The 18743-nt window shown below is 36.4% G+C and overlaps 1 pseudogene; it reads right to left on the bottom strand.

The window, feature by feature from the left end:
• Nucleotides 1-15733: 15733 nt before the first annotated feature.
• LOC120605214 (glyceraldehyde-3-phosphate dehydrogenase-like) lies at nt 15734-16742 on the bottom strand (annotated as a pseudogene).
• Nucleotides 16743-18743: the final 2001 nt, after the last annotated feature.

Here is an 18743-nt window from a genome sequence, read left to right as displayed (position 1 = left end):
ATATATTTGCCTCCAAGTATTAACCAATGTCACCATAATAAAAATAAATAAATAAATTTAAATGAATAAATAAATTTTTAAAAATGCATTCGTTATAATCTCAAATATATATTTAAACTATAAAATGGTGAGTACACATCCTCCACTACAATCTAAGTGCAGGAAATGACACATTTTGTCATTAAAAGTATGCTGATTGAAGGAAATTAAGACTCTGTTAAGATAGAAGATAGAAGAGATGGTGTTGGATGGACCTTGAATAAATCTACTAGCACGCTTGGTTGTCTTTTCTGATGAATGTTACTATGATTCTGATGGGGAGAGCTATGATTTTCTTTCCTGCCTTTGTATCCCAGGGCCGAGCTGGTGCCAAGCAGTGGAGAGGAGAAAGGCCCTGCATGAGCAAAGCTTAAAGATACTGTGGTAGTTCAGGCAGCACACAATGAGTCCCTAAATTTAGAAAGAATGAGTGTAAAATTTTAAGAAGTAAAAGTGAAGGGAGTAAAAACGACATAGCAGCATTAGTATTCGAATGGTTGGCTTGGGGCTGAGCAGAAGAAACAAAATGAGTAAAACTTCTTATCTTCTGTGATGGGAAGGAGAGGTGCCATAACGGAGAAGGGAGATGGAGGAGGAAGACTGTGAGAAGGAGAAACATGAGGCAGGGAGTGTGGGTGCCTGTGTATGAAGACGTTTTGCTGGGAGTAGTGTTGCCAGACCTCGGCCAAGACCCATGAAGCATAGGGGGTGCATTCTTCAATTACAAAGGTACCATCAGCAAAGATATGTATAGAAAAAAAAGGACTAAGAGCATGAGTAAGTTAGAGCAAAGGTAAGTTGAGACCACATTTATAGGATAAGAGAAGGGACAGTACTAATGCCAGATTTTTTTTCTAGAAAGTGAGTAGTTTATTATATCTACAAGGGGAATAATGAAAGGTTTTTAAGTGGAAAATGATATTGTGGAAATTTAGGTGAATTAACTAGGCAACTGTGTACAAATTCAGGTTACAAAATAGTTATTTGTCTCTTATTTCAGACACTGTATGTAGACCAGGAATTAATAGTGAATAAGATAACAGGATCCCTATACCATAGACAAAATAACAAAAGGGGGAAGAATTTTGAGATATCAGTGAAAAGTCTACTGTGATATTCTAGATTTAAAGAAAAAGGACTTGATTAAGAAAAAGAAAGAGTTTTTTTTTTTTGGTTTTGTTTTGTCTTTTCGTTTTTGATGGTGGTGGTATATTTTGGGAAAAAAATAAGCAGCATTTCACAAATGATTGTACATAGGAAATTAGAATAAGGGAAATATAAATGACAGACACAGGGTTTAAAAACTGGCTCTCGTGAAAATTATGGTGGCGTGAACAAAAACAAGATCAATGGCGAGAGGAAATTTTGCAATGGGAAATAAATAAGAGTTACCTCTACTCGATTGTCTACTAAAACACTTTCCCAAAGCTTTCACTTATATTTTCTCCAGTTATTTTGTATGTCCCTGAAATTTTATCTATCACAATTCATCTACAGCATGAAACTTTTTGAGATCTTCTATAAGTTGCTCTTCCTAAATTACTCTAAGACAATGATACTTGTACAGGGGAGGTGACATATATGTGTAGTATGAGTAGATCTGTGCATATGAATGCATATTCTCTACATTATTGTGAAAAACAGAATCTACTTTCAAGGTAAGAATTTGTCTGAGAGTGGAACGAAGGTACGGTGACCACCAAACTGCAAAGGTGTCTTAAGAATGAAAAGCAAAGCAGACAAATTCATTGAATATAATAGAATTTATCATACAAGAATTTACTTTTAGAAAGATTATGTTGGAGCGGAAAAGATGACCCAGCAGTCTGCATAGGTTATTCTCTACCACTAGACAGTTGTCACAGTAATGTTTTATAGTTCTGCTGAACTACTAATGATTGACAAGACAAAGGGACAACGAATGCAGTATTAGACAGGCACCATACCTCCTGGTGATCTTACAATAATTGCTTAGAATTTACGCTAACACTTAGTTTGATACTTATCTCGGTTGCTATGCTATTTTGGCAGTTTACTGGCAGGAATCATTGTGTAAACTTACAGGACACAGCTAATCATTAACTACTAGGTTTTGGAGCTGGCTGAGACTAGTTAGGTTTTAGTCCTCAGTATGGAAACTTGAAGAGAAAGATAACAGGAGGGATACAAAGATGGAGTCTGTTTAGTTCACATTAACATCTATACAACATTAATGTGAAATAGATGAATTTTATTTGCAATTGCAAATAAGTTTCTGTTGGATAACTATATTGTATTTTACCAAAAAAAAAAAAATAAAGCAATAAAATATTAGATCTCAACTAATGTAAAGCAAGCCACATGTTTAACTAAACAATTTTGTCAAACTGTCCAACATGTACAAACTAGTAGACTATTCTAGGCCTTTGCTTTCTCATCTTTGAAATGACGAGATTAGGCCACACAATTTCTTAAGTACTTTTTTCATTTTTATTGATATGTCTGATGATGTATAACACGAACTTGCATGGAAAATAATCATTTTGTCTCTCCTGTAAAAGATAAAAATGTTTTGCATAGTCTTTTCCTCTCTCCCTGAAATCTTTGGGGGAAAAAAAAAATTCTCATGTGTTCTGAAGAAAACGTTGCCTTCTAATAATCTGCTCTGCTGGTTCTGTCAGTACAGTGTTTTAGGTTATGTCTTATAATAGGCTACACAACCAGGAAGTAAAGGAAAAGTCCTATGGGAAGCTACTTCATTCCTATGAGAGATGGAAAAAGAGAGAAGGAGCATATCGTCCTCCATCAATTTAGTGTATAGTTATGAGATATTTTTTGGAAGGAGATAGGGATGACTTTTATAATCAACAAAATGATGAATTGGTTTCTGCTTTTACTGTCTGTATTAGTAAATCATTACTCATGCAGATATCACCAATTGTTTTCTAATGCTTTGGGATTTAGACAAATTTAAATTGAACCACTACTACTCCAATTCTTAGAAAAAGCCATTGCCCTGCCTGAGAATTCTGTAGCTTCCAGAAGTTGGAAGAGGCTCCAAGTAACCTCTTGTTCCAAGTTTCTCTCCAGCTATTTTTCCTCCCAATCCAGAATTGAAACATAGTCTCTTTTCCTCCATCGCTTCAAAGGCAAAATACAAAAGTCCTTTTAGACCTATTTTGAATTTTAACATTCATTATAAACTTATTTGCATGCAACATTCAATTCAAGTCATTGTCGATGTATCAGAGTTCACTGTTCTTAAATTCCACTATTCCTCTGTGAGGACATTATTTCAGGGCACTTAACTCTATAGATTGCAGTCTCCTGCCATATTGCCTAACTTCTTTTTCCCACTTCTCTCTTTGGCACCCCTTCACTTCTACTCAATTTAGCTATCTCTGTTGTCTCCCATAAGCCCTTGATTTTAGAATCACTCTTTTCAAATTCTAAGTATTTGGTGATGCATTTGCCAAAACAAAAACATCTTCTTTCTGAGTTGAACTCAAGTGACAGCTATTAAAATAATATATACACAAAGATATGCGAGTATGTGAGTGTGTGTGTGTATGTGTGTATGCATGAATGTCGATTTGTATTTAATCGAGTTTTGGTGTATTCTGAACTCTTTGGAAAATGTGCCATTTTACAAAAAGGCACCTGTAATTATGGCTCTCCATTACGATAAGCAGTTTTTATTGAAGTTGCTGACATGCAACTTCATGGGATACTAAAGGACACTGCTGTGAGCAAAGCCAGCTGCTTGGAAAAGGCAGCCTGCACTGTGACCCATTTCTCCATACTTTAAACTTTGGTCACATTTCACCTGGTAGAAAGAGAGCCTTGGGGAGAGCTGTGCTGGCAGCTGACCCACTGGCAGCAAGCCCACCAGGAAAAAGATGTAGGTGCCTTTGCAAGACTTTTATTTGCTTTCCCCTTTGTGAAATACACAAAGGTTCAAAGAATAAGAAATTATTTCTCTTGTATCCTACGATTCTTTATAGGGTCCAGTATCTAGTCCTGTGGGGGCTTCTCTAGAATGGCCTTATCAATTGTGTGTGGTGCACAATGAGTTATGAGCATATATATATTTTGCATTGTACTTATCACATAGAGTTTGAACTAAGCAATGAACAAATGAGCCCAGTTAAAAAGAGCATCAAGTTCATCATTCGGTGCTTTTAAAATACCAGACAATAATAGAAAATATTCTTTGAAAGAAAAAAAAAATTCCAATTAAATCTTCCCAATAGATCTCTTCCAACTATGATATTCCTTGACATTTCTGTCTTCCTGAATTTCTCTTTTGTGTTTAAGTAATTTAAGGAGACGGACATTGTGTTTACAAAAACAGGTATTTTTTTGGACTTGAGAGCTCAAATTACTAGTGATCATTAACGAGCTAGTGAAGTTTGTCTTAAAACTATATTTTAATTAATCCATTACTTATGCAGTCATATATCTTTTAGAGTCTAGAAACAACAGAGTAAAACTATTTCATACATTTAATTGCAGATGTCATCATAAGCTGAAAAGGTGTGATCTAAAGGATAGGATTCTAGTCATTCAGTTTTTTTGAAACTCCAGGAGGTTTACCTAACCCAAGTCATAAGGATATCCAATCGAAATTTTATGATGAGCTCTGATTCCAAAATGGCCTGAACTCTGGATTTAACAGTAAATCGAATGTATATAAAGTTTCATTTTGGACCTAATTACCTAATGGCTTTGGCTCTTTTCTTTGCAACTGTTCCCGCTACTTTCAGTTTATACTAGCCCCATCTTTTCCTCTTCTCAATAATGTTTATTTGGACAAGTGTATCAAAATACCTTAATCTTACTTGCTGAAGAAGAACCTAGATTTTTCTACCACATTCGTAACATAAACTCCAAATTTGTTGACAAATTTAAATGAACACATTTTTGGCGATTGTGGTAAAGATAGTCACATGTAATATGGCTGTTGAAATATTATTTGTGGAAAGGTATGATGTAGAGGGAGGGCCCCATAACAAAGGAGGCCCTGAAGTCTGCCTCAGTAACACATGCTACCAACTCATGTGGCTCCATTCAATAGTCAAATTTATCTCTGGTGCAGGCAAAGAATCCATGTTCTTTCTCTGAAGCAGTTTAGAGAAGCTTAAACTTTGAAAAGCCGTGCTTTCTCTGGTTAAACATAAAACTAACAAGAAAAGCAATAAAATTTGTTCTAAGTGGAGAGAACAACAGAGTTTGTGCTGGTAGCTTTGGAATCCCTCAAAGTTTAAAAGCCTTGAAGCTACTTGACAATAGTGCATGTGGAGCCTATTCAGACTTGGAAATGCCAACGTAGCCCTGGCGGCACAGCCTAACCTCCTGGTTATCATCAGCTGTGACTAATATCCATAACCACCTAAGAGAACAATGGCATTTTTTTTTGTTTCATCACATGGCGAAAGACTAATACTGGCACACTTTTTATCTGTGACTCAGAGATCCATTCTCAAGGCACTAATATAGACAGGCATTTCATGGGCGTGGTGAAGTTTCCTCCACCACCAGTGGGAGCTCCTTACCTAATTCTTTTCCAGAGTTAATCCACCATACAATAAATGTCAGCATCTGAAGTAAAAGAGCAGATCTCTGAAGAACTGTGTCTGTGTGCTTGTGCGCACGCGCGCGCGTGTGTGTGTGTGTGTGTTTGCCCTCATTTGATTTTAAAAGTGTTAAAAGAATCAGAGCAAAAATTCAGAAGTATTTGCTATTGCCAGCAAAAGAAGCAGAAACAGGGGCCATCACAGTGACAGTCTCCTGAGACAACCCCATTACAAAGCTAACTTAAAATTATGCTCCAAACTCTTTTCAATACTGAGTCCTTGAGGGTTAGAGACACAGAAGGCCTGACACAGGTTTTATGCAGATTGAGGCCACTCAAAACAGCACACACTGCTCACACACTTCCTTCTTCTTTCTTCCTTCAGAGAGGACTATTTTCCCTCCAACTTCTATCATTTTCTAGTCCAAGGAGCTGGGGAAAAGCTTCTTTATTTAAACTGCTCAAATACCAGAATTAAGAGTTCTTTGGTCTTTGATTTACGAGAGCAAGAAGGAAAGTAAAGGGTTTTCAAAAACAAAAATATTGAAAAAATTATGAGTGTAGAGATTAATAATATGTGGACATTTTCAAATTTCTAAACTATAATAGTTCACGTTTTAAACGAATACTGTTGACTGTATTGCATTTGACATGAGTGTTTGTACTGATTGCAGGAACTCATTACACTTTCCTGAAGTCATGCAAGGTGTGTGTGTGCAAGAGATAAAACGTGTTGAAAGAGATTGTGTTGGTTTCAGTGGGAATGTTGGTGGGGTGAAGTAGGATTCTTTAAACCTTGAACATTTCTCATCCTTGAATACAAAGGTTATTTAAACAAATACCATTATTAATAAATAGCTTCCAAAAAGAAGGCTCTAAAGTGGAGACGGGCGAGCTGGGAGCCAAAAAAGTCAATAAAATTAGCCCAATCTGCCCTCAACACAAAATGGATTCCTATCGATGTGATCATCGCTGGGTGCTGTCCCTTTATAAACTCTGCCTTTTCTTCTTGTTCTAATCTTAGTTTTAGTAAGAGAAAAAAAGGAGGGGGTTGTAAATGAAAGTGCAAGGGAGAAAGATAGAGATAGAGGAGTTATAAAATCTATTTAGCTGCTAACTTGCTCCAATGACTGATGCTATATTCTTTCTCTCACATTCCCTTTCAGAAGAAACCCTGAAAAGGTAGAGAAAAACTTAGAAAAATTGTGATAAAAAATTAGAAATTTCAGCCCAGCCCTTTGATGCATATATTCTACTGAACAGCAGATATTAAAAAAAAAAAAAAAATAGAAAATGAAAAATGAGATGAGAGAGAATGTTCTCCAAACCTGAGTTACCCTGGATAACCAGGAATTACTTCTAGAAAAAAGTGAGAGCTCTGGCAATTTGGAAGATGACCCTAAGGAAAGTTGAACTGGAGCAAGAAAGACTGGAATCCAGATATATTTACTTAAAATTTTATTTCTATGTTAATAAATATCAATGACAGCCTTTATTGTGAGACTTTTACTGATTTTTTTCACATGCTGTTTATATTTTCTATCTAAAAAAAACTTTGGAAGATATATTTAAGATATGTATATTTTTAGAGGCAAGAGAAAATACACTCCCTCTCCCGAATAGGAAGTCAAAAAAAAAAAAAAAGTCGGAGGAGACAATTAAAAGGTCAGCGAATAAGTCAACTATTGCCCACAGGGGGGCGCTAACCTTCTGTGTTAGTAAGATTCTAAAGACAGCCTCCAAGATTCTCATTCATGATTAGTCAATCAAACACTAATCTAGCTGCTGCTGGGAAGGGATTTTACAGATGTAATTAAGGTCCCAAGTGAGCTAAACTTAGGAGATGGATGTTACCCAGGTGAGCACAGCCCAGTCAGGAGAGCCCTTGACTAGTACAGATTTTCTCAGGCTGGTTGCAGAGGTCAGAGAGATTGGAAGGATTAGAGAGGTTTGACCTGAGGGATTTACCTGCTGCCATGTAATGAAAGGTCTGCATGACAAAGTATGAGGGTGGTCTCAGAAATTGGGAGCAGTGCTGACTAGTAGCCAGCAAGGAAACAAAGGCCTCAGTCCTATAGTCTCAAGGAACTGAGTTCTGCCAGTGACAAGGATGAGCCGAAGGAGGACTGGGAACTCCGGGTAGAAGTGTAGCCAGCTGCCATTGATTTCAGCCTCGTGAGACCCCCTCAGCCCATAACCCAGATACTCTATCCTAGACTTCTGAATTGCAGAACCGCAAGGTCAATTAATGGTTGCTGTTTTAAGACTCTAAGTTTGTAATAATTTGTTACGCCAATAGAAAACTAATACATCTTCATTAAAGAAATAAAAGAGAAAGGAGAAAGGAAAAAAGAGGAAGTCACCAGGCAATGCAGTGCTGCTACATCTTCCTCCACAGAACAGGCATGGATTTTCTCCTCTAATTCCTAAGATGCGGGCAGCTCTGGTTCCAATCCACAGGTCACCGCCATTCCCCATGTCAACACCCAGAACCTCTCACAAAGGTTTTTATTAGAACAAGGCCCTATTTCCACATTGGAATGACATTAGATATTTCTCAGTTAACATTTCAGAGACATTTTTCCTATATTAGATTCCTTTTTGAGTATATACTTCAATTTATGAAGGGAAAGCTATATTTTTGTGAAATATCACCACGGCATTTTTTAAATTATATATTTCAAGTTCCAAATAATTGAGCTACAGAACACAAATTACTGGCAATTAGAAATCCCCTTTACTGGGTGTATGTTCCCCAAATGACCTTCCTTTTAATTTGCTGTCATTTTAATTTTGGACTGAATAATAGAAAACAACTGTAAGTATATTAAATATCAGGGGATAAAGAATATCATTCTACTATGCTTTTTGTTTAACTTTGAGAATCAATGAAGGAATTTTTAGAGTAATAACTATATAATGCCTTGCAAAGAATACTCATTAATCTCTGCCCTGCCCCTATGGAATAAATAAGTAACATCATTATTATTGTAATGAAAGCAAGTTAGGGAATTTCCAAGGAACATATAAAGACAAACTCTATCTTGGTATCTTCCTGCTATGACCAGCAGATCTACATTTGCCAAATGTAGCCAGGATATGCTTAAAGTTCCTTGGCTTGTATAATGAAAAAAAGCTAGAGACCAAAAAATAAAAAAAGTTTTCTCTCATTTGTTTTCCCTACTGGACACTGTTTCTGCCTGTAGTTTACTTTTTTCCAGCCTCTATATTGAATCCAGTTATTAGAAGTAAATTAAAAAAAAAAAAAATGCTCTGTATTTCCTTGTCAATAGTCTGTATGTGTTGGCAGGAATTCTAAAGTCGAAACACTAATGGGAACAGCAGGAACCTAACTTAAAAATTACGTAAATAAGTGGATGAAGTAAGATGTCACTGTGTGAGCTCTCTGCCTGCTGAGCACTTTAAATTTCTCTCCTTTTTTTATGATCTAAAAATATCCAGAATAGATCTAAGATTACAAATAAAACAATAAGCATGGGTAAAATGCAACCAGATTTTGAAAAATATTCATACTAAAGATAAAAGGACAATTAAGAAAAAACTATTTTAGTCAACATTTTCCTGGTTACTATTAATATAGTATACAATTAATTTTTAAAATGAATCTTCTAATTCAATTGTGTAGCTAATGGTTGCAGACAAATGAAGTATTTCAAAGCCTTCTCTTCCACCTCTTTGTCCTTTGTTATTTATTTAAAAACAAAATATCTCCAGGAATACCTACACAAATTACTCTGGACATATTGAAATCTATGGAAATAGAGAAAATAAGTTTCAGGCATCTATCTCCTTTGCTCAGCATCTGGTTTGACCCCATTGTCCTTTGATTAAGCTCTAAGCTCTATAAATATTTAATTTCTGATACTTGAAAACAATGAGTGTATGCATATATATACATATACAAATGCCTTCTAGAATCATTATTTATGCAGATACTGGCTATTAATGTCCATGGAAATTTAAAGTGGTTTAGGTGGTGATTGGAAGAGTCTATGAGGGTCTATTTCTGGTTTTGTAAAATAGACCTTGTTTTATTGAGTTAAAATTAGTTGCTCTTCTGTTAACAGCTGGATAGTCGATCATTTAAAATATATTCTAGCTAATTTAGAGCTTATCTCCCCCAACCCCTTAATATCAGATTAAACCGATCCTTAGAATTCTTTGAAAAATTCTACCAAAATTGTACCTATCAGCTGTATATTTGAAAAAAGAAATTAGTACATTTTATTATTAAAATCTTAAGGTAGGTGGTAGATATAACTTCCCAAAAAGCTTAAGGACTCCCACATAGTAACTTCTTCAATGAGAAAGTGTGACTCACTGAAACTATGGATGAACTGTTCTTTTTCATTTTATCATCAAGTTTGAATGCAGTGGGTTTCAATTTGGATAAGACGAGTGTTGTTTAGAAAAGTCTTTATATATATATTCCTTGATCACATAAAATAAGTAAAATTTAAATTTTGATTTAGCCTATTATAAAACCACTGTTGTATTTTTCTGGGATGACAAACATGTCATCCAGTTTAATTGTAGAGAGGAGAGAAACATCATTTATTTATCACTGACGGCCAGGCACAAGGCTACCCAGTTTATATATTTAATTTAACACTTCTACTCTTAGAATGATAACCTGTTGTTACTATTTAGGAAGTCACAGTGAAGAACCAACATAAAACTCATAAATAAAGTAATCTTAAGCCAGCACATATATATTTCTACTAGAAATATGAAAAATATTACGTTTCAATATGAAGCAGGAATCATCCTACACCACCTACACCATCAACTCAATAAATGTGTTTTCTTTGATAACAATTCAACTTTTTGCCTTTTATTTTCTCCTTTCATGAGAAATTTCTTCATTATCTTCAAAATCTAGGCAGGCATATTCTTTTCCTTTCTCTCACAATATTTAATTCTAACAAGTATCTTCCATGTCTCTCCAGTTACTCTAGTCAGCCAATTCTCCCTTCAGACTAATCCCTCTGTGTGAGTTTATCCCTAGCAATGCTTATCTCTGTTCTTTTGAGATCTCAATTTTGAGGTGATTTTACCCAGGGAAAGGCCTACATGTAATGTAGACTCTTTCTAAGTAATTATGTTTTCAAATGTTCTCATAACTTAACAAACAAAAGAGCTTTTTAAATTTTTTAAATATTTATCTTATTTACTGCTAAATGAATTAGAAAACCTGATTTTTTGAGAGATACAGTTTATTTATAAATATATAAACCATAGTTCAAGAGACTATTACTAAGACTGTTTGATTTATAGTTAATTTTTATACACAAACCTCCACCTTAACATTGGAAATGTTTTTCAGTAACTACTGACTCAGACTTGCCAAGAATTACTAAAGGAAGATAAAGGTATCCTTGACTGAGGACCCAACATTGTGTCAACTCTTCCTTCTGGCAATCTGCAGCAGCCCACGTTTAGCAAGTTTAAGACTTGGATTGAGATTTTGTTCCACAGATATTGGCTTCATTTAGAGACATTCTATTCCCATGTCAATGTGCCCAAGTCTGTGGCTTACTTAGTAAATAAATAAATAACTCTAGTTTACGTTTATATGATGATAGACATTCAGGTGAATAGGTGAAAGGTGCACCATAAACTAAGTGAAAAACACATACTACACAAAAGAACACTGTGATATCTGATTTTTAAATAATATATAAAATACTCTCATATTGCCTCAATTAAATATTAAAATGAAAAAGGGCATAATAATTTGGTTATTCCAATTATTTAGCATATTAAAAGAAAGTTATAGAAAAACGGGCCACATAAGTAGCTCAATTTAAATATACCAAACATTTTTTCCCCATACCTCAGCAGGAGTCTACTCTTCCCTTTGTCTGGAAAGGGGTGTCCCTCCCTTTATTTTCTAAGTACTGCAGCAGAGAATAGTCAACTTCTCTCCTCCCATCCGAGTAATTCTTCATTTTGTCCACTCCTCCTGCAAGGCCATTTCTGGCCAATGCTTCTCCTTTCACACCTCTCTCAGTACATTGGAAGCTTTTGGCCATTCCCAGTGCTCTGGAGAGCGTGAGGCCCAGGGCAGCTGCTCCAGGTAGGACCCATACACCTACAATTTCTTCCCAGCCATTGATCCTCTGCTGTTTAAGAGTGTGCTGGAAATGAGGCATCTAGCAATAACTTGCAGTGTCTTTAGACTACACCCTAGGAAGTTAATTACTGGTTCTATATACTCTAGAATCACCCAAAGTTTCTGTAATTTTACTCTCACCCCTTTATAAACTTAAATTTGCAGGTTGAAATTCTAAACTATGTTTTAGTCACCAAATGGTATTTGAGTTCTATTCACATAATTTCCCATGCTACAAATACCATCATCTGTGTACTCTGAGCTTTTTCCATTCACACCCCAAAATGCTTGGCTCTTTTAGGAAAAACTCAGATACATACATCCCATTGCAAAAGAGAACACTAACATCAGTGACAATCAAACTCAAAAACCCCAGTGACTTAAGATAAATAGAAAGCTATTTCTAATCTATAGCATGCTTAATCAGAATGGGGGAATAAGAAGGCCTGGAAACAAAGGAGAGAGTCACCATGGAGAGAGTCAAGGATCTTAGTACACAGGGACTTTGTCTTCATCAATACATAGATTCCATGTTTGTACCAGTCTTTTGTATCCAGCCTGCTGGATAATATAAGATAGAGACAGAATAAAAAATTTGCAAGGGACATTTTTATGGGCCAGGCTTCTATGTGGTTCATAGCAGTCACATGGTCATGCTTAATGACAAAGGGGTCAAGAAAATATTGTCTATCTCTGTGCCCAGTAGGAAAGGGAAATAAGTAGTATGAAAAACTGACCAATCTCTAACACAAATTTATCTGTCACATCGAGTGTGTGTATTGCCTTTGCTATGAGTTTTACTGTCTACTGCTTACTTTATATACAAATAAAAGAAGAAAGCAAACAAAATATGAATATTTATCCTCAAATATCTTTTGTATTATTTTCTCTGGAGCAGTACATATAGAAAACTTCTTTATTATCTGAAAAGAGTAAAAGGGAATGATGAGTGCAAGGAAGAAATTGGAGATCAAATTTTGTCTATATAGAAAAATATTATCTTAGTATTTATATGTGGGCATAGAATGCCTAAGTTTTGGGTGGTTTCATTTCATCTAAATATCTTGTTGAATTTCTGGTTTTTCACCACAGAGACAGCACTGCACTGAGCACTGTACATAAATTACTTGGTCTAATCTTCTCAGTCCCTAGGAGATGGACACACTTATTACTCCTGTTTTTTTCCTGGGTGACTCAAATGCCTTGTTGATGGCCCAACAATCTTCTTTTTTAGTTTGGTTCCCTAAGAACCTAGTATTTATGTTGAAACCATTAGTACAAATGTATCTTGCTTATAAAATCACTACATTGTTGTATTTTCACAGTAAGAAAAATATCTTACTTGTGCTAATAAAACTAGTTTTTAAAGCTATCCTTTTTAAAGCTATTCATAAGTCAAATTTTTGTCTTATAAGTGTATTTTTCTCATAAATTAGGCAAATATTTATTTAAGAGTACCTATTCTCTATTCAGTTGTAAAAATAAAAGTATTAAGCAGTGTTAATTATGTCATGTACCTGTGGAGCTAACTAGAGCCAAATCTGAGCGATAACAATAAATAAAATATTTCAAACTATTACAAAATAATGGAAACATAATATATAGGCTGAATTTTGTCACTCAAATCACATATGCTTATTATGATGTATAAGGATTGTGATGATCAGATAAGGTTTTGTAAATGAAGAGGGAAGTGAAAGACGACAAGAAAAGATAACTCAGATTAGGAAAAGTGAAGAGAAGAGAGGAAAGGAGAAGATTTTTGAGGAAATCATTGGAAAACATGCGGAACTCAGAACTGGGGGTTCAATTCAAGCTTTGGAATGTTAGGTAATTACTTTCAAACTTTGGTAAAAGATTTTCTGCTGAGGACTATGGAACGAAGTAGTACAGACAAGGAACATTGAAGGTATAGGGTGGAGCTTGTGTAAAAGTGGAGGTCTAGACACACATTAGCATAAAGGTGCCATTTCCCTGCTCAGATCCCTTTAAGTATCTGTCATTGATTAAAATTTATAATCTGATCCACTGACCTTCAAATCAGATATTGTCTGTGAAAATGTTTTCTAACACTAATGCTTTTAACCAGCATCATCTCCATTTACTCAGACAATGAACCCATTTTCTCCATCAAATACATCTTGCATATTCTTACCTATGTAACTTTCTGTTCAAATCCACAGCCATTTACAAAGGTAATTAGAAGTCAGTGTAAAAAAAAAAAATGCTTGTGGTTAAGCAAGGGAAATTCACATCTGAGAAATAATTTGATAAGAATCTCGGTTTTATCAGACCTTCTGAAACTTGCCTTCTACTTTTAAAATCTAACTCTCCTCAACCATTGAAGCCAGGATTAGCTCTCCTCACCTCTTTACTCCCACAGTGCTTATCTGTTCATATTTATTACTCGTATAGGGACTCTAAGCTTCTTGCATACACAATCTCTTAGATCTGAGTCAGGTATTAGATAATATTTGGTCCCGTTTTTCAACTACTTTCATCAGCATTTCCAAGCTTGACTCTCTCTGGCAAATTGTTTATTTGTTTTTCTGTCTTCTTCCATTGGAATGAAATATCCATGAATGTAGGTATTTAGATGTTCTACTTACTGTTATATCTCCAGTGCACACAAGGGTGTCTCACACATACTGAACCCCAAAACAGAAAACAATTCTTGAGCAAGTACTTGCTACCCTCAATGTGTCCTGGGTTAGTTAGCCCAAAGCACTCCATGTCCCCATCTTTGTACAGCAGTATGTACCAGGAATGAACACCTGACCCTAGGGTAAATCAGATTCACTCTTCTGATAATTTGTCCTAAGCAAAAGAGACACTGAAAGTCAGTTAGTCAATGATAAATTTTGAATTTGTAAGACCATGGAATTTTGGAGACATTGAAGATGCATACAATGATTAGCTAGATGGGAAAGCTAGTGTACTAGAGAAGATAAGTGGAAGCAATGAGATGGTAACATGGTGGGGAGCAGAGGAGAGAGACCATATGACAAAAGGCAAAGAGAAAATGAATAAAGTGGAGAATGCTGATTCCTATAGAATCTGTCTTGATTATTTGTAGCTTCCCCTTTTCAAGCTGGGCACACTTAAGAAACCCAGTTATGTGTCATACTTTTGTGATCTAGAAAGTTATAATCAATAATTGTGATTGTTTGAGGTGAACAGCTTTCAGAAGAGAGAAATGACTAGCCCTCACATCTTCAGCAACCAGAATCTGACAGTCATCCCCTCCCTTTCCTTAATCACACATCTAAAATATGACACACACAAAAAAAGCCAGGTAGCATAGGTTCTTAAGTTTCTTCCAAACTAAGGCGTAAGAACCAGGGACAAGAAATATCTTTCGTTGTTTGAGCCACAGTGCCTGTTACATATAAAGGATGAACGTATTCATTGGTTCACTCTACACTGAGTGTCATCTTGTACCATACAGTAATTTAGACAGTAGACATACTCTAGTGAACTAGATCAATAACACCTGGCCCCTGAAGCTTGCTTTCTAGGGGTGCCGGGGGGCGGGGGGGAGGATGGGCAAGAAATAAACAGAAACTTAAAAAGTATTATACACAAATTATTTAATACTAGAGATGGTAATATATTTAAAGAAGGAAAGAAAAGAAACCAAGTAAAAAGGATCAGGGTGCTCTGAAGAAGGGTAACACTTGTGAAATGAAGATTGGGAAAAGCCAGACCAAGAAGTTGATATTTGAGCAGATACAAGAAGAAGGTGATGAAGACAGAAGACAGGACATGTAAACCTCTTTGGAAGAGCATAGAATATATTAATTATTATTATTTTTTTGGCTGGGTACAGTGAACTTTATTGACGGTGCATGACAAAGTAGGGCTCCCTAAGCCCCTCCCCTTCTTCAGGGTCTCTGGGATGGAAACTGGAGGTCAGGAGATTCTCAGTGTTTTGGGGGATAGATTTGGGGCAAGGACTCCCCAGGAACTGAGAGCCTCTTCTTCTCACTGGGGCTAGTGGTCCAGGGGGCTCTTACTCCTTGGAGGCCATGTGGACTATAAGGTCTACTTCCTTGTTGTTGTAGCCAAATTCATTGTCATACCCAGAAATGAGCTTGAAAAAGTGGTCATTGAGAGCAATGTCAGCCCAGCATCAAAGGTGGAAGAGTGTGTACCACTGTTAGAGTCACAGGAAACAACCTGGTCCTCAGTATAGCCCAGGGTGCCCTTGAGGGGACACTCTGATGCCTGTTTCACCACTTTTTTGATATCATAATATTTTGCAGCTTTCTCCAGACGGCATATCAGATCTACAACTGACATGTCGGGGGTAAGACATGGAAGGCCATGCCAGTAAGCTTCCCATTCAGCTCAGGGATGACCTTGCCCACAGCCTTGGCAATGCTGGTAGAAGCAGGGATGACATTCTGGGCACATCCTCAGCCATCACGCCACAGCTTTCCGGAGGGGCCAACCACAGTCTTCTGGGTGGCAGTGATGGTGTGGATTGTGGTCATGAGTTCTTCCACGATGGCAAAGTTGGCATGGTTAACCTAGGCTAGGCGGGGCAAGCAGTTGGTGGTGCAAGAGGCATTACTGACAATCTTGAGAGAGTTGTAATACTTCTTTTGGTTCACACCCATCACAAACATGGGAGCATCCACAGAAAGGGCAGAAATGAAGACACACTTGGCTCCACCCTTCAAGTGAGCCCTAACCTTCTTCAAGGTAATGAAAATACCAGTGGACTCCACAACAAATTGGGTACCAGCATCGCCGCATTTGATGTTGATGGGATTTTGGTCCCAGAAAAATGGTGATGGGCTTTCCATTGATGACAAGCTTCCCATTCTCAGCCTTGACTGTGCCTTTGAACTTGCCATGGGTGGAATCATACTGGAACATGTAGATCATGTAGTGGAGGTCAATGAAGGGGTCATTGATGGTGACGATGCCCACTTTGCCAGAGTTAAAAGCAACCCTGGTGACCAGGTACCCAATAAGGCCAAATTCATTCACTCCAACCTTCACCATCGTTTCTCAGGATCACGGCTGGCATTGCACAGGAGGGCGCAGCTGTCTGTCGAACAGGAGGAGCAGAGAACCAGAATATATTAATTAAACGTAATTTCAAAGGACCTAACCTAAGACAGGAATGTACATTGTACATGAGAGGATTACCAAAGTGGTGTGGCAGTGCAGAGTAAGCAAGGAGAAAGGGTAAGAGAGGGGGATACTGAAGATAATGTGAGACTATATCATGTAATCCTTTGTAAATCATGGTGGTGCCTTTGGCTTTAATAGTGAGTGAGATGGTAAACCATTGAAGGGTCGCAAGCTGTGAACTAACAGGATTTGATTTATAGTTTAATAAAATCACTCTGGAGGACAAGGACAAAGACAGAGACATGTTAAGAAGTAATTACAGTAATCCAAGGAAAAGATGATGGCGTCTCTGATGGAATATAGTCAGACAAGGAATTTGATTTAAATTTTGGAAAAAGATTAAAATACTTGTTCAGAGCACATCGCTAGCAAACTAAATAGGCTATCATTTACATAAGATCACCCCAGTCCAGAATCATTTAGTAATGCTACAAGAGAAAAGAAAAGAAATGCACACACACACACACATGCAACAAACAAAAACAAAAACAAAACAAACAAACAAACAAACAAACAAACAATACCTGAAAGATTGAGAATAACAATAAAATAAAATCAGATATTTAAGACAAACCTGCTGGAGGAAGGTGATAAATTGACTAATCAAAGAGTGGCTATAGGGAGAAAAACGGAAATAAGGGAGAAAGATGCCAGATAAAAAGACAAGTAAGAGAAGTAAGTAAGAATGAAGTGAGAGCATAAAGTTGAGTAATGTGATTGTGTCAGAACAAGAAGAAGTTGTTTAGCTTAAATGATCAGAAAACTTTTCTTTGACTCTGAATGAAAACATCTGAATAAAAAGAATCAACAATGTGAATTTTTGCATTCAGATAATTACAGGAAAAGTTACAGATAAACTGAAATGATCTCAAAGGAGGCAAACTGTCAAGTTTAAGGTATCAGCAAAAATGGTATTTACTAACACTTAGAAAGACAAAAAGGAGTGGAGCTAACAGTAAAGATATCAGTAGAAATCTGATCCCTTGGGCCATGTAAGGATGTTAGGTTTTTATTCTAAACCCAGTGGGAAAATGTTGGAAGTGATTCAGAATGGATATAATAAGGCCTAATGTTTTAGAACCTCACTTTGTCTGTAGAAAGGAGACTTTTTTTCTTTCTTTCTTTTTTGGATAGTGGTGGAGAGGCATGGAAGAATGGAAGATCAGAGATAAGTTTGGAAGCTTTTTAGTAGTCCGGGGAAAAGTTGACTTTTTTGGGCCATGTTTTTAGCAGAGAACATGAAGACAAGTGAATGTATTGGAGGAGGAGCTAGCAGTTGGATTGTAAGTAGTGGAAGAAGGAAATAGAAAAATTAAAAATTATTTTTCTTTTAGCCTGAGCAATGTATTGATGATAAAGCCATTTGCTGGAATGGGGCTGGAAAGCGATTGATATTTAGCACTTGATAAATGATTTGCTGAACACCAATCAAAAAATAAATAGTAAATCAGAAAGAGCTGAAAGCTAGCCTTGGAAAATTTGATACTTCACCACTAGACCTTGTGTAGAATAGATATAAAATATCGGAAATGTCTAAAGTTTGGAAGAAAATCAAATTATGAATATATTTAATTGTTTGCATAGAAGATGCTTTTGCAGGTTTTCCAGCGAGTAAGAACTACAGACACATTCACACACATGTACACACACAATGACTCACCAGTAAGCCTACTACTAACCCAGGTTTTCTAATGTTATGTTGTACACGGGTGTCTGCATGTTCATTCATTTGCATATTTGTTCACATGAACAATTTCTCAGTGGAGAGGGAATCATGAACATACCCAATCTGAAGAATTTAAGAAAACCTAGCAATTGTGCAAAGTCCATATTTCAGAGAGAGATATTTTTAGTTATTAAGTTGTAAGG

The sequence above is a fragment of the Pteropus medius genome, unplaced genomic scaffold (assembly GCF_902729225.1).
Source record: "Pteropus medius unplaced genomic scaffold, Ma_sr-lr_union100, whole genome shotgun sequence".
Taxonomy (NCBI): Eukaryota; Metazoa; Chordata; class Mammalia; order Chiroptera; family Pteropodidae; genus Pteropus; species Pteropus medius.
This window is presented reverse-complemented; position numbering and strand designations above follow the sequence as displayed.